Source organism: Anguilla anguilla, chromosome 8 (genome assembly GCF_013347855.1).
Source record: "Anguilla anguilla isolate fAngAng1 chromosome 8, fAngAng1.pri, whole genome shotgun sequence".
Lineage (NCBI taxonomy): Eukaryota > Metazoa > Chordata > Actinopteri > Anguilliformes > Anguillidae > Anguilla > Anguilla anguilla.
In genome coordinates, this window is record NC_049208.1 from 26,145,234 (window position 1) to 26,158,791 (window position 13,558).

A 13,558-nucleotide genomic window follows, 5' to 3' on the forward strand; every position below is an offset into this window, starting at 1 on the left:
AAAGAGAGGAATGGCAGTGAGGGTCAAGGGGAGGGGGAGATGAGAGAGGAGGGGAGGGTAATAGGAAGTGGAGCGGTGGGGTTGGGAGGGGCTAGAAGACGGAGAAGGCCGGAGGAGAGACAGTTTTGCTGGCTACAGAGTTTGGTGCTGAGTCACCCGTCCTTGAAGAAATTTTGTGCTGTTTCCATGGTGAGCCACGTACGCCCCCCTCCCCCCTCGCGCTGTTTCTGCCGCAGGGCCCGATCCTCATTAGGATTTGTCACTACGGCAACATAAACGGAGCTAAATTTACCGACTGGATCTCCAGGCCGGGGCCGTTCAGCAGGAGTGGGCCCCCCGCCTGACGGGGGCCGCTGGCCCTGCCCGTTCCCACGGCGACGCGCTCAACTGCACTGCGGCACAGTTATCACCTCAGAGCTCCTCCTCTGCTCTCCGGCCACATCCATCACGGCCGGGGGCAGGCGGGGGGGTCACACAGATCACCGGGGACGGCTGCCGGACTGCAGGACACCTCATCAGGAGAGGTGCTGTCTGCTGGCCATGAGTCAGCCTCGCCGGGGGGGAAGCGTTCTCCGCTTAAATAATTGACTCAGTTATCGGTCAGGGCGACGCAGAGCAGATTCATTGGTGAGCGTTTGGAGTCTGGTTTGATGTCTGCTCGGCTGCGGTGGCGTAAAGAGGGAAAAGCAGCGCGGTCATGCGTTACTTATTTTATTTTTGGTCAACCTTTATTTAACCGTGAGGGTCAAATGAGAACTAATCTTTTACAGGCAACTCGGGGGAAAGGAGGGGGGGTCGTGCTTATCCACTCCCAGGGGGAGGAGTGTGTGGTCAAGACGATGTCAAACCTGGAACCTGGCCAAGACGGAACACTGTGGACAGCATTGCTACTCTTCAGTCATTTTTATGGAATCTTTAATTACCACAATGAATCAGGATCTTAGTTTAACCTATGATCTTGAAGAAAGCACATCCTACAGTGCAGTGTCCCCATTGAATGTATTTTGTCCAGTGGGAAGAGTGCCCCTCTACTAGTGCAGCCAGCCCACTTTTATAGGGAGACTTCCTGGGATATCTGAGATTCATTCAGTGCTAAACCCTAATTTGCAGCATGACATGGTAGCAGGCCAAGATAAAGCAGAGATCTGCACTTCAGTCTCTCTTCCACTCTGTCCGTTTCTCTCTGGTTCCCTGCACTCCTCCCTGTCCCCTCGGGTTCTGTTTCTGTAGCTTTAGCCTACAGCCCGTCTCCCACACCGATTTATAGGGCCTATTAATAACCAGACAGCTACTGCACACACAGGCCCTTTTCTCTTTTTACGCTTTCCATTTCTGTCCTCTTCTTCTTCCCTCCTTTACTATCGAGACTAGTCTGGACGAACCTGCTGTCAAAGAAAGCGTGTTTGTGTGTGAGAAAGGACAGACACAGACAGAGAGAGAGGGAGAGGGAGAGAGGGAGAGGGAGACAGAAAGAGCAGTGTAGAGGAAGGCAGATGTCTGTCGAGAGTGTAATGGAATGTGAATAAGCAGTGGACGGGGAAGAGAGAGGCTGCTGGCTCGGCGGACTGACCTGGGATCAGTGCTGAGGGTGGCTCAGCTCGGCGCCCAGCAAAGCGCAGCCAGTATATAGAGCGTGGAGAGGCGAGGCTGGAGAGACCGGGGTGTATTTTTAGCAAAGCGATGGAATTGGGTCTGGTCTGGGACAGAGGGAGGGAGAGACTTCCCCAGGATCCCCTTTCCCCTACAGCAGCCCTACACTCTATTCCTCCCTCCCTCCCTCCCTCCATCCCCCCCTCTATCCCCCTCTTCCTTTCTTGTCTGTAAGGCAACACATTTGGGTAATCGTAAACCCAACATGTCTGGCTGCTATGAAAACCAGCCCCCTTACCCCCAGCCCCTGTTTGAAAGACGCTCGGTTCACACCGATGATGTCATGGCTGAGTTGAGGGAGAAGGAGCAGAGATCGGCGTGTGTATTTTCTGTGTGTGCGGGGTTGGGGTAGGGCAGGGGGGCAGAGTGTTTGCGCGTGCGTGTGTGTGTGTGTGGGAGGGGGGGTGTCAGATTAGTGATTCTCATTGCTTTAGTTGTGAACACTGGTCTCATTGAGGCACGGGGGGTGGGATGGTGGGGGAAGCGGTGAGAGAGGCTCGCTCATATTCTCCTGAGCGCTGGCCGTCATTCCTTTTCCTCTGTCTCTCATTTCACAAGCATCCTGAGGGACCACTGTCTGCAACTGAGTGTGTGTGTGTGTGTGTGTGTGGAGACAGAGGGTGGGTGTGTGTAGTGTGTGTTGAAGCAATGTGCTCACAGCCTGTGTGAAAGGATGTTTCTAATTCCAGTCTGTTGGAGCGTCCGGAATCCCAGCTGTCCCCAACGCCCCCCAACCCACACACACACACACACACACACACACACACGCACATACTTACGCACACGCACACACACACGCACACGCACACGCACACACACGCACACACAGGCACGCATGCACACACAGGGCGTGACTCCCCCAAATTCTCTGCCAGTCCCTGGTGTGCTCCCTCGTTCCCCTGCCCCAGAACAGCTGACTGGGGGTAGCCGGGAGCAGGGGGCCTAATCTGCCCTCTCCAACTGGGAATTCCAGTGCAGGGCCGGGATGCAGGAATAGCACCTAAATCACACCCCCCCGTCTCGACTGTCCTCACCCCTACTTCCTGCATCGCCCCCCCGTCTCTCATAACAAGGCTCGCCAGTTTCTACTCCCTACTCTCATAACAAGGGCTGTCTTTTTCGGCACCCCCACCTTTGGGGACCCCAGCCTGCCCTGTGACACGGTCTGACCCCCAATACCCTCAGGCCTTCGGGAATGGCATCTGTGGGCATATTGTCATGGGCTCATGTGCTTATAAATTTGTGCTAAATTGCAATAGCCTAACAATTTCAAAAACCAGAACTACACAGGAGAGGGTGCTTAAAATCTTAAATTAAACTTTTTTGGTTTTCTAATTGAACAGGTTTACCCGCTAGAAGTCTGTAGTTAGCTCAAGTCTGGCGTTGAGTATGTTATAGAGAAGTAAACAGTTGTCCACTGCAGGAGTTGACGTGTAGCTAAGGCAACGCAGCCCTCAGCATTTTAGGTCACGGTGTGTTTGCAATGTCGGTGTATCATAAAAGCAACCCAAGATAAGCCAGCAGGCTTTGTTTTGCAGAACCCATCATCATGCATCATGTTTCCTGAAGTACAATGGATGAGCAGTACCCTGCTATACTTGAACCACATGTAGGAGAGCTTGAACCACAAATTCTGTAGCCATTCATTTGGCACACCTTCTAACCACTGACAGCCTCTCTCTCTCTCACTCACTCACTCACTCTCTCTCTCTCTCTCTCTCTCACTCACTCACTCTCTCTCTCTCTCTCTCTCTCTCACTCACTCACTCTCTCTCTATCTCTCTCTCTCTCTCACACACACACACACGCTGTCATCCTCTTTCCCTCAGTCTGCTTCTTCTCACACAGGACCTGAGGCTTGAGGCTTGTCAGGTTTTGTTTATTTATTTATTTTCCGTAAGGGGTTGATTTGATTCAGGACAACATGATTAGTGGTAATTTCATGAGTAGAGTGACCTTTGCTGTACTCCGCTGGTTCTCTCGTGTGTGTGTGTGTGTGTGTGTGTGGGGTGAAGGTATCATGTGTGAGTAGTGATTTATATGTTATGACTGTGTACGTGTTCGTGTATTGTCTGTGTGCGGTGTTGATATTATATCTGAGCAGCAGTGTGTATATTATGTCTCTTTGTGACTGGTGTGTATATTATGTGTGTGCGTGAGTGAGCATGTGTGTGTGTTGAGTCTCCGTTCCACTTGCCACTCTTGGCTCGCTTGTTTTTTCAGCTGCTCTGAATTACCTCAGCATTCCACTGCACACTTCGCCCACCCCCCACGCCCCCCCCTCCTCTGCTCCCATGTTTCTCTCTCCTCCTCTGTTTAGCTGACCAGTAATAACAAGTAAAACCTCTTAATTTAAAAGATAACATATATATAAATAAGTGTGTTAAGATCCATCATTTTGATAAATAAAGTCTGGGTGTGCAGGGTGCTCTTTCTGTAATGTGGTGCAGTGCATTGTGGGAACTGTGGTGATAACTCTCGTTCTGCCTCTCTCTGTTTGAAAGGGCATTTTTGGGAAGGGTGGCAATGAGCTGGAGCTGCAGACACACGCCTAATCTCAGTAGGCTGAAAGGGTCAGAAATGTGAAAATAAAAGTAAAAACACCGCACAGTTTGACCCATTTTGTCGTGGCAGTTTCTCTGTCGCTCACATGGATCTGTGTATGTGTGGATAATTCTGGCCCATACTTGCCACTGCCTGATTGTGCATGCAGTTTATTGCTATAATGAATGACCTACATATGGCTTGAACAAATCACATGTCAATAAGGCATGGGGCTAGACTTCACTTTGTTTTACTGGTTTACTTCGTTGTGCAAACAGGGCGGTGTTCCTGTTCCTTTTTTTTTCTGTTGGTATTTGTGTTGGAACCAGGTGGAACAAAGCTGGCGGGTAAAATACGGTTAATGATAAAACGGCGAGAGGGAGAGAGAGAAAAAGAGGGAGGGAGAGATATATAGAGGGGCGGAGAGGGGGGAGTCAGGAGCATGCTGATGGCCAAGGAAGATGGCGGATCAGCGTGAGGATAAATCAGGGGAAAATACAGATGTGATCGTGACGGGGCAGGAGGAGGTTACTAAATAACAGGCAGGAGAAAAAGGGGGGTGGGGCTGAGAGACAGAGGAGGGCGGGAGAGGAGTCGATGGAAGTTTGGTTCCAACAGGTGTTCTGCGCTCAAGCAGAGGAGCGGTGTGGAATGCACGGTGTCAGCTCCCCTCTGTCCCGCTGCAGAGCAGCACACAGTGCCAAGCGTAGCGGAGATAACACGGCCGGGCTGTCAGAGCACCAGCCTTCCCCACCGAAATACAGCAACCAGTGCGCTGAGTGCGTCTGGCTGTTTGTGGGATTTTGTCTTTTGGGGGGGGGGGGGGCTAGTAATCTGTTTTCCAACCCCGCCTTTCTGTCTGAGTCGCTGCTGTGACTTTGTAACCAGCCGTGACTGTCCAGACCAGTGATGTGAATGAACAGGGCGGTGGGGGGAGGGGGGGGGGGAGTACAGCACACAGAGCAAAAATATTGCTGTTAACATTAAGTGAACGCATGTGATTTTTCCAGGAGGTGCATGTGATTTTTCTTTGGCTGTACACCTCCCCCCACCAGTCCACTGATTCCCATTTTTCTTCGCCTCCCTAACCCACCCTCATTATCTCTCACAGTTTTGTGTTTTTAGTTGGAATGCAGTGTGTGTGTGTGTGTGTGTGTGTGTGTGTGAGAGAGAGAGAGAGTGTGTGTGTGCTCCCTGCTGTATGCAGAGGGAAAGAGAGAGTGACTGAGGGGAAAAAAATTGACAAACCCCTTTTGTTTCTTTAAAGAAGTTTGTCTTGAAAGTGGCCATGACAGCTGCAACACAACTGACAGGGAGGGAGAGAGGGAGAGGGACAGCAAGAAGGGGAGGGAGGGAGGGAGGGAGGGAGGGAGAGTTAAAAAGAAAGGCAGAATATTTAGCTCGTTTGACATGCAGGCCACGGCAGTGTGGCAGCTCACAGCAACAGTTAGGAGAGAGAGAGAGAGAGAGAGAGAGAGAGAGGGAGAGAGGGAGAGGCAGAGAGACTCCCTCCCCCCAGCTCAGTGGAGAATGTGTGTCTGGGACGGATGGAAAGAGACGAAGCGAGCAGGCGGGCGTTCGTTAGTCAACTTCGACCGCTCTCTGCCAGACTTTCTCAAACACATGAAGGGAGAGCGTCTGAAAAAGGCACCGGGGGCGGAAGAAAAGGAGGCGAAGCAACAGAACCTGTGAAGGAACACGTCAGCCGGAGGCGCTCCAGGCAGAGGAGTTTGAGGAGAGAGAGCCGGACGGCAGGAGCAAGCTCACGCACCCTCCCGCGGCCCGAAAGAATCTGAGGTCGCTCGGTCTCCTGGCTGGATTACGTCAGTCTTGTATTTATTCTTTTTTTTTTATTTTTATTTTTTTACTCAGTCATCCTGACGACCCCTCGCCCCCGCCCTCCCCCCCAGCCCCCCCGCTCAGGAGCACAGAGGGCTGGCTGGGTTCGGTTACACAGCAGCAGAAGCCTGGAATGCTGAAGAAGACTGCAAATCTCACTCACGTTGCTCTCTCTTTGTCTCATGCTGCACATGTTGTTTTTAAAAAAAAAAGAAAAAGCCCATCCCAGCCTGGAGGAGCACAGTGGCAGAAGAAAGAGAGGAAGTGAGAGAGAGAGTGCGAAAGAGCGACGGAGAGAGAATTTGCCTGCAGTGTGTTCGGGGGTTGGATTTATTTGGAAAAGTCCGTTATTGATAAGCTTTGTTTTTTTGGCTGGCTCTTCTGCCTATCTACAGCTCTCCCCCTCTGTCTCTCTCTCTTTCTCTCTCTCTGCTCTGCCTATCTACAGCTCTCCCCCTCTGTCTCTCTCTCTTTCTCTCTCTCTGCTCTGTCTCTCTCTCTCTCTCTCTTGCTTCTTCTCCCGCTCTCTGTCAGCCTGGCTGCCCAGTGTTTTGCTGCCCTTTCGAGGGGGAGGTGTTTGGCCCAAGAGAGGCAGGTCCGGGTTGTGAAGAAGAGGGAAATGTTAAAATCTCACTCGCAGTTGGAGTGTCAGCTCTCTTCCTGGAACGGCGTTTGGTGACGTGAGCCTTGGTCCCCTGTGGTTGTTACTCCTGAATAGGACCGGCATTACCTCACCCCAGAAGAGATCTTTTGTGATGTGGACCTGACTATGACTTTGGCTGCAGGACCAGCGCAGTTTTTCATTTTTCTCCCTCTCTATTTCTAAAGACGATTTGTGGAGCGCTTAGTTGGGGATTATCTTCCTCCTGTGAACGTTATCCAGTTATTTTTGTTTTTTTATTTTTAACGAGCAAAATCCACTTCACTCATCCGCACTCATCGTTCTCGCTGGCTGCACCTCTCCTCCTCTCTCCCCCTCTGTGCTGCTCGTTCGTCCAGCCCTCTCGCATGTTTTTTTTTTTTTTTTTTTGGGAAAGGAAACCGGCATGATTGGAGAACTTCCTGTGTTTTAATACCCGAGCAGGAAGCAGAACAAACGGAGCTGGATTCAAACAAAAACAGAAGGGGAGAGAGAAAGAGAGCGAGGGCGAGCGAGGAAGGGGGGCAGTGCGCGAGCGAGAGAGGAAAAGTGGGAGATTTTTTTAGCAGCTGCAAACCATTTCAGCTCTTTAGTAGCTTGAGAACAGAGGCGCAGAGCGAGGGAGACGGCGAGAGAAAGAGAAGCTGTGAAAGAGAAGAGCCAAGAGGAGAGCGCTGAAGTAGTGTGGAGCTTTGTTGTGTCCTCGTGTGAGGAGGACGGGGGAGAGGGAGAGGGAGAGGCTGAGAGAGCGAGAGAGAGAGAGAGCGTGTTCGGGGGCCGTCTGGGTGCCGAGCGACCGCGGGGCAGCGTTCGGGCTGTGGCTCTGAGGCTCTGTCTGGGTCTCGGCCCCCCATCCCACTCCCCGCTCTTCCTGGCTGGACGCCCCTCTAGCTCTGCTGCAATATAAACCCCTTTACCCCTGCTCTCGTCTCCTCTCCCGGACACCGCTGCTTTGTGGACACTTTGGACTGTTTCTTTTCCCCCGGAGGAGCATGGGATGAGGAAGGGGTGAAGGGAAGGAGGAACAAAAAGCTGGCCGTCCTGCTCCAGAGGAAAAGGATCTACATTTCTTTGAGTGCCTTTTTTGTTTTTAATCGCACAATTTAAAGAAAAATTCTGATTGGGGATCGGATTTCGCTTTGGGACTCCCCCTGCGGCTCGAGGCAGAGTGCCGAAGGAGCGGAGAGGACGATTATGAGGATGATGAAGAGCCGTTGCAGACACAGGGGAGGACTCTGCTTAGAAACAGCCCCCACGCGTGCTGTGCAATGGGAGTGAAAGAGAGAAAGAGAGCCAGAAGGAGAAGAGCGGCCGCAGAGGGGATGCTGTCTGGACCAATGAGGGCAGTGAGTGGAACGCAGTGCTCTGTCAGAGACTGATATCAATGCTGTAGTTGCTCCTGTTTATTTGAAAGACTCCTGACGTGTAGTTCTTTTAAACCACTGTTTTCTTCCGAAGAAAACTGGCAATATCTTTATTATTTTCGCATTGGTTTTCTACATATATTGCATCAGCTTGCATTTTTTGATGTCAGCAGAAACAATGGCAAACGAGAGTTAAGAAAAAGAAAAAATTGAAGAAGAGGGAGAAAGCGTGCTATACCCCTGAACTATACATTCTCCAGCCCCCCACCTCAACCTCTTTTAGGTTTTTTTCATAAAACTGAAGACTGGTGTTCGCACCTTAAAAGGAGACTAGCACTGCTTTGGCTGCCTTTCCCTCAGACAGTTGAAGTTGCTCAACCCCTTTGTGCTTCTCCTGTTGTGGGAGAGTGAGGGACGGAGACACGGAAGGAAGTGTTCTGGCAGCGAGGGAGAGTTGGGGAAATGGAGTCGCGGGGTGTGGAGGTCTCCTGGAGCTCGTTTTGTAGACAGAATGAAAGTGGGGTTTTGCCGACACCCTCACCTCTTCCTGCACATCTTGGTGACCTACTCGACCGTTCCTTTCCCCCCTCCTTTCTGATTAATTGTCGCAACAGACTCCATGTCACTCCCTAGCCTCTGAGAAAAGAAAAATGACACAAATTGAATAATGTGACTGCAATTGTCAATCTCTGGTTTACATTTATGCTTCCTGTGGATTTTTATAAAAAAATCTTGTTCTTGATCACGTACATTTGACTTGTTTCATTTGGGAGATCTCAGGACTGAGCTTGCAGTGATCTGAAGCTGCCGGTCTGACCTACAGATTTGGACCAGCCGTGGGCACAGGCTCTCGTCTTACTGAGGGACACTTCAGCTCTCTTTTTGGTTTGGGTGGGGGTGGGTGGCAATGGGGAAGCCCCTGAGCCGCCCGGACTGCCTGCGGCAGAACCCCCGGTGCCTGGGCAAGGGCGAGGATGAGGAGGGGTACATTGAAGACTGCTACGTCCCGCAGCGCTCTATTTACGACACCATGCGCATCAACGAACAGATCGACCAGGGCTCCAAGCTCAGCCAGCCGTCTCGCAGCACGCTGGGGTCCGGGGGAGGAGAAGGCAGCACCCTCTCCAGCAACGGCACCCTCGGGGCAGATGTTGGGGGCGTGTTCGTGGCCCGTCCTGGCGATGGTATTCGGAAGCTGGACGAAAGGGTGATCTTTGACGCCCTGAAACTCACTGGCGAGCCCCAGAGCAAGCTTCCCGCGGCAGTGGTGGGCGCTACCTCAGCCATTATGCCCTCCTCTTCCGCCTCTGGGGGAGCCGCTGCTGTGACCAAGAGGCGCCACCAGGGCGGCGACAGGAAGGACAACCCCAACCGGCGCTCCTGGAAGGCCTTCATGCCCCCCACCTACCCTGAGTTTGCTGAGCGCCTGGAGCTGTCTCCTGGAGACTCTGCAGAGAAGCGACTGTCGGGGGCGGGGATCCCTGTCTCTCCTCTCCAACCTCTGCCCTCTCTCCTGCCCCCACCACCTCCCTCCTCCACCCCTCCTCTTCCTCCATCCTACTCTGCATCACCTGTCTCTTCAGGGGGTGCCCGTACTCCCCCCGTCTCCTCCTCCCCTTCCCAAATACTCACCCCCCTCCCTCCTTCCCAGCATCACCCCCTCAGACAAAAGCAGCTCCCCCCACCTCACCCCCTGCTCCTGAAACAGCACAAGCAGACATCCGCTCTTCCCTCCCCATCCAAAGAACAACCTCCCCACCTGAAGCCTGCTCTCACCCTGGTCCAGCAAGGGTCAACAAGCCCCCCTCAGCACAGTCGGGATGTCTCGAGAGAAGCAGAGAGAAGGACAGATGAGAAGAGGGGGCTTGCAGTTCCCCCCACTATTGATATCAAATATCCACCTCCAGAGCATTCCAAAGACTGTGAAATCATAGCAACCGAGGGTGCAGATGCTCAGGAGAATGAACCCCACTCTATGGAGCAGGATCAAGACACCACCCCTCTTTTACCCTCATTAGTGTCCCCCAAACCTGTGTTCTGTCCCCCAACCAAGGCCCGTACCTGGCCTCGCAGCATGAGAGGGGGCAGAAGGTCATTGAGCCTGGGGGGCGGCATGCTCCCCAACCTCCCTGCCCTGCCCCCTTTGCCCCCCCTACTTGGAGAGGACAGCGACTTGGATGAGGAGTCACTGTACCTGCTGGACCCCCCCTCACCTTTCCTGCAGGACAGGGATGGGCTGGGGTATGGGGGGCTGCCTCTGTCCCCCTGCCTGAGCCAGGAGGGGGGCACGGAAGGGCTGCTGGGCTGGCCGGCGCCCTCGGGTGGGCTGAGGGAGCGCACTGCCTCCGAACTTCGATTCGAGGAGGATGAGAGGAGGATCCTACAGGAGCTAGAGGATAATGAGATAGTAGAGGAGGGCAGCACAGAACAGCAGGAGAGGGAGCAGCTGGAGGAGAGGACTTGGGAGGCGGTGCTGAAGCTGGAGAGCAGGGAGAAGGCAGAAGAGCCCCATCCGCCCCCTGGCTCCTCAGGACACTGGCCCCTACTCACCCCCCCGTCCGGATTTGGGGGCTCTGAACCCACTAGTGTCTCCCCCTGCCCCAGCTCAGGGCTCAGCTCAGATGATCTCTTCCTGGAGTTGGAGAGACAGTGCCTGGAAGAGGAGGATGGGGAGGTCCCACCGAATCTACAGCCTAAAACATTCACTGACCCAGCTGTGTGTCCCGAGCCCAGCCATGTCCCAACAAGTCTGAAAGACGAGGGCATGGAGGTCCTTGTTGACCTGAAACGTGCGGAACCCCTTGATTCTGCTCAACACCCTGACCTGGACTCAACCAAACCTAGTCTAGATCATCTGGATCAGGATCAATCACAGGCCTGCTTGGAACAGTCTGACTTGGAACAGACTCAGACTTGTTCAGAAGAGCCTGACTCAGAACAGACCCTTCCCCTTTTGTGGCAGCCTACCCCTGATGATACTGAGCCCTGCATTGAACCCATTCCTGAGACGGAGGAGGGAAGGACGCAGGAAGAGGAGGAGGATGCAGAGGAAGAGGACCAGAGCTCTCACACGGCTGAGATGGAGGGCACAGGGGGACTAGTCTCTGAGTGGGCCAGAGAGTCAGACTCCAGCGGGATCCACATGTCCAACCCGGACCCTGCCGGGCCATCTGACACTGGCTCTGACTGCGAGCGACCCGAGACGGACTCGGATCTGGGTAGCGGGGTGTCCTCGGACGGAGATAGCAGAGAGGAAGAGAAAGTGGGGGAAAAGCACCAGGACGACCAGAAGGTACCCTCACCACTCTCTCCACCCACCCCAGAAAACCCCTACTCCAATGGACAGGAGGAAGACTGTGTGGATCCCAGCTGGGAGAACAGGGCCCATGGGGTGCACCTCTGCTCAGGACTAGAGGACACCTCTGCGGAGAGCGTGCTAGAAACAGAGGAGAGCAACCCAACCCTGGAGGAATTAGCCTCAGAGGATCTAAGTGAAACAATGGGGGAGATTACCTCTGACCTCCATGGGATTCCACAAATAGCAGGGGCAAGTGACAGTGACACTTTCACAGGGATGGCCCCAGCTCCAGAAGGGGATGTCGGAGATATGTCATTTCCGGAACAGAGGATCACCAGCACCCCAAAAGCAGATTCTCCACACCCACCAATAGATACCTCACCCCCAGATGCTAACTCCACACCCCCTTCCTCCAACCCCCTGCCCCCCTCCAAGCAGGAGGCACAGGGGTCAGGGCTGGTCAGCAGGGACACCGATGCCTTTGTTGCAACTGACAGTTTTGTGTATCTGGCTGTATCAGCGCCGACTCTGTTCCCCCAGGACTGCCCCCCCTCCCCAATGGAGTCTGCACCCCCCAGCCCGCTCCCTAAACCTGAGCCTGAGGAGGGGGCCTTCCTCTCATCTGACAGTTTTGTGTACTTGGCAGCGCCAGAGCGCCTCCCGGTGGCCAGAGAAACGTGCTCCACCTGCGGGGATTCGGACTCTGAGGGCAGCCGCTCAGGGGTGGACTTTGTGCTTGGCTCCACCACTGGAGACAGCGAGTGGGACTCGGATGGGTCGGGACTGGAGACGGCCCGGCCTGCTGGGGACCAGTGGGAGCTACTGGAGCCCGGCTTCCTCCAGGGGCTGTTTGAGGAAGTCCCAACTGAGCCCGAAATCCTGGGGGCTGGGACACCTGAACACACAGGGGTGGTTTCCGTGCAGGAGGGGGCGGAGCAGGGAGCGGTGTCCGAGCCCTGCCCCGATAACCAAAACGAAGCCGAGGTACAGTCCATGCATCTGTCTGTGCTTTTCTCGGGTGGTCAGTTAGACCGAGATCGGTCAGTGGGTCATTCTCAGGGTGAGAGTAACTGGCCTAGCGCAGGTCAGCCAGGCTCATCTTATGGTGCGTGAACCTGACCTACTTATCCAGCCCCTCTGTCCTTTAGGTTCCTGAGACCCCTCCCTGTCTGTCTGTCTCAGTGTGTCCGTCTCTCCCATCTCTCATTCTCTGAGAGGCTGCGGTGTCCCTGTGGCTTTCTGCGTCTTCCAGTTAATTTGTTCAGTCTAAATTGGATTGGGATCTGTGTGTGTGTAGGGTGCGGTTGCAATTAGTCAGTTATGTCAGCTCAAGACAAAATGATGCCAATAGTCTGCATAAGAGGGTCACAAGGCCTCACTTGATCTGTGTGTGTGTGTGTGTGTGTGTGTGTGTGGTGTGTGTGTGTGTGTGTGTATGAGTGTGCCTGCCAGTATTTTTTTATGCCTGCAGATGTGGTTGTACTATATATATTTGAGGGGTCTGTCCTGTCTCGCTTTATTGGCTATTACCCGTGACGTGTGTTTGGAATTACGTGTGTCCCTGTGCAAGCACATGCTCAGGTTTGTGCTTGCTCACCATGTTGCCGACGGAGACCTGTGTCTGTAACTGTAACTGGGGGTAATTACATTACCATCTCCATCAGGGGCTCTGCTCGGACCACTCTGGCCATCCCTGTGTCGTTTATCAGCCTGGGCCGAATGGACCGGTCCGTTTCCGTGCGGTCGCGTCCACTCTGGGCCCTAAATGCAATCAGATGCTCTGTCCTGTCAGATTGGATTAGTGTGGGGAGGACTATAATTGCAGAGAGGCCAGCCGGGCTGGATCAGTGTCCTGTCATCCTGAGGATGTTGCTGATAAAAAAAAATCCTTGTCGGTCAGCACTACCCAAAAATACCAGTCCCGCACCCCGCCCCTTCGCTCTCTTCCTGTCCTGTGGTGCTGCTGGCCACTCTTGAGATAAGGAAGTGAGAAATAAACACAGGGTTCTCTGGGTGGACTGATGTTGCCAGTTACACAAACAGGGGGAGCTTGAAGTTGTTAGGAGTATAAATAGAAGATAAGAATGTGCAAAACCTATCGCTGCGGTGGGGAAAGACTTGAGCCGGAGCCAACCTCCCCTCATCAGTGTCCCTCACCCCTCCTGCCCGAACAGAAAGGGCATGGAGAGGGGAACTGTTTGTAGGAGCTTAATCCTATTGGTC

The 13,558-nt window shown here is 53.6% G+C and overlaps 1 protein-coding gene across 30 annotated transcripts in view; it reads left to right on the forward strand.

The window, feature by feature from the left end:
* The window catches only part of macf1a (microtubule actin crosslinking factor 1a), a 195,927-nt gene that overhangs the window by 146,408 nt on the left and 35,961 nt on the right, over positions 1 to 13,558 (forward strand). The gene's annotated exons all lie outside the window — the stretch shown is intronic.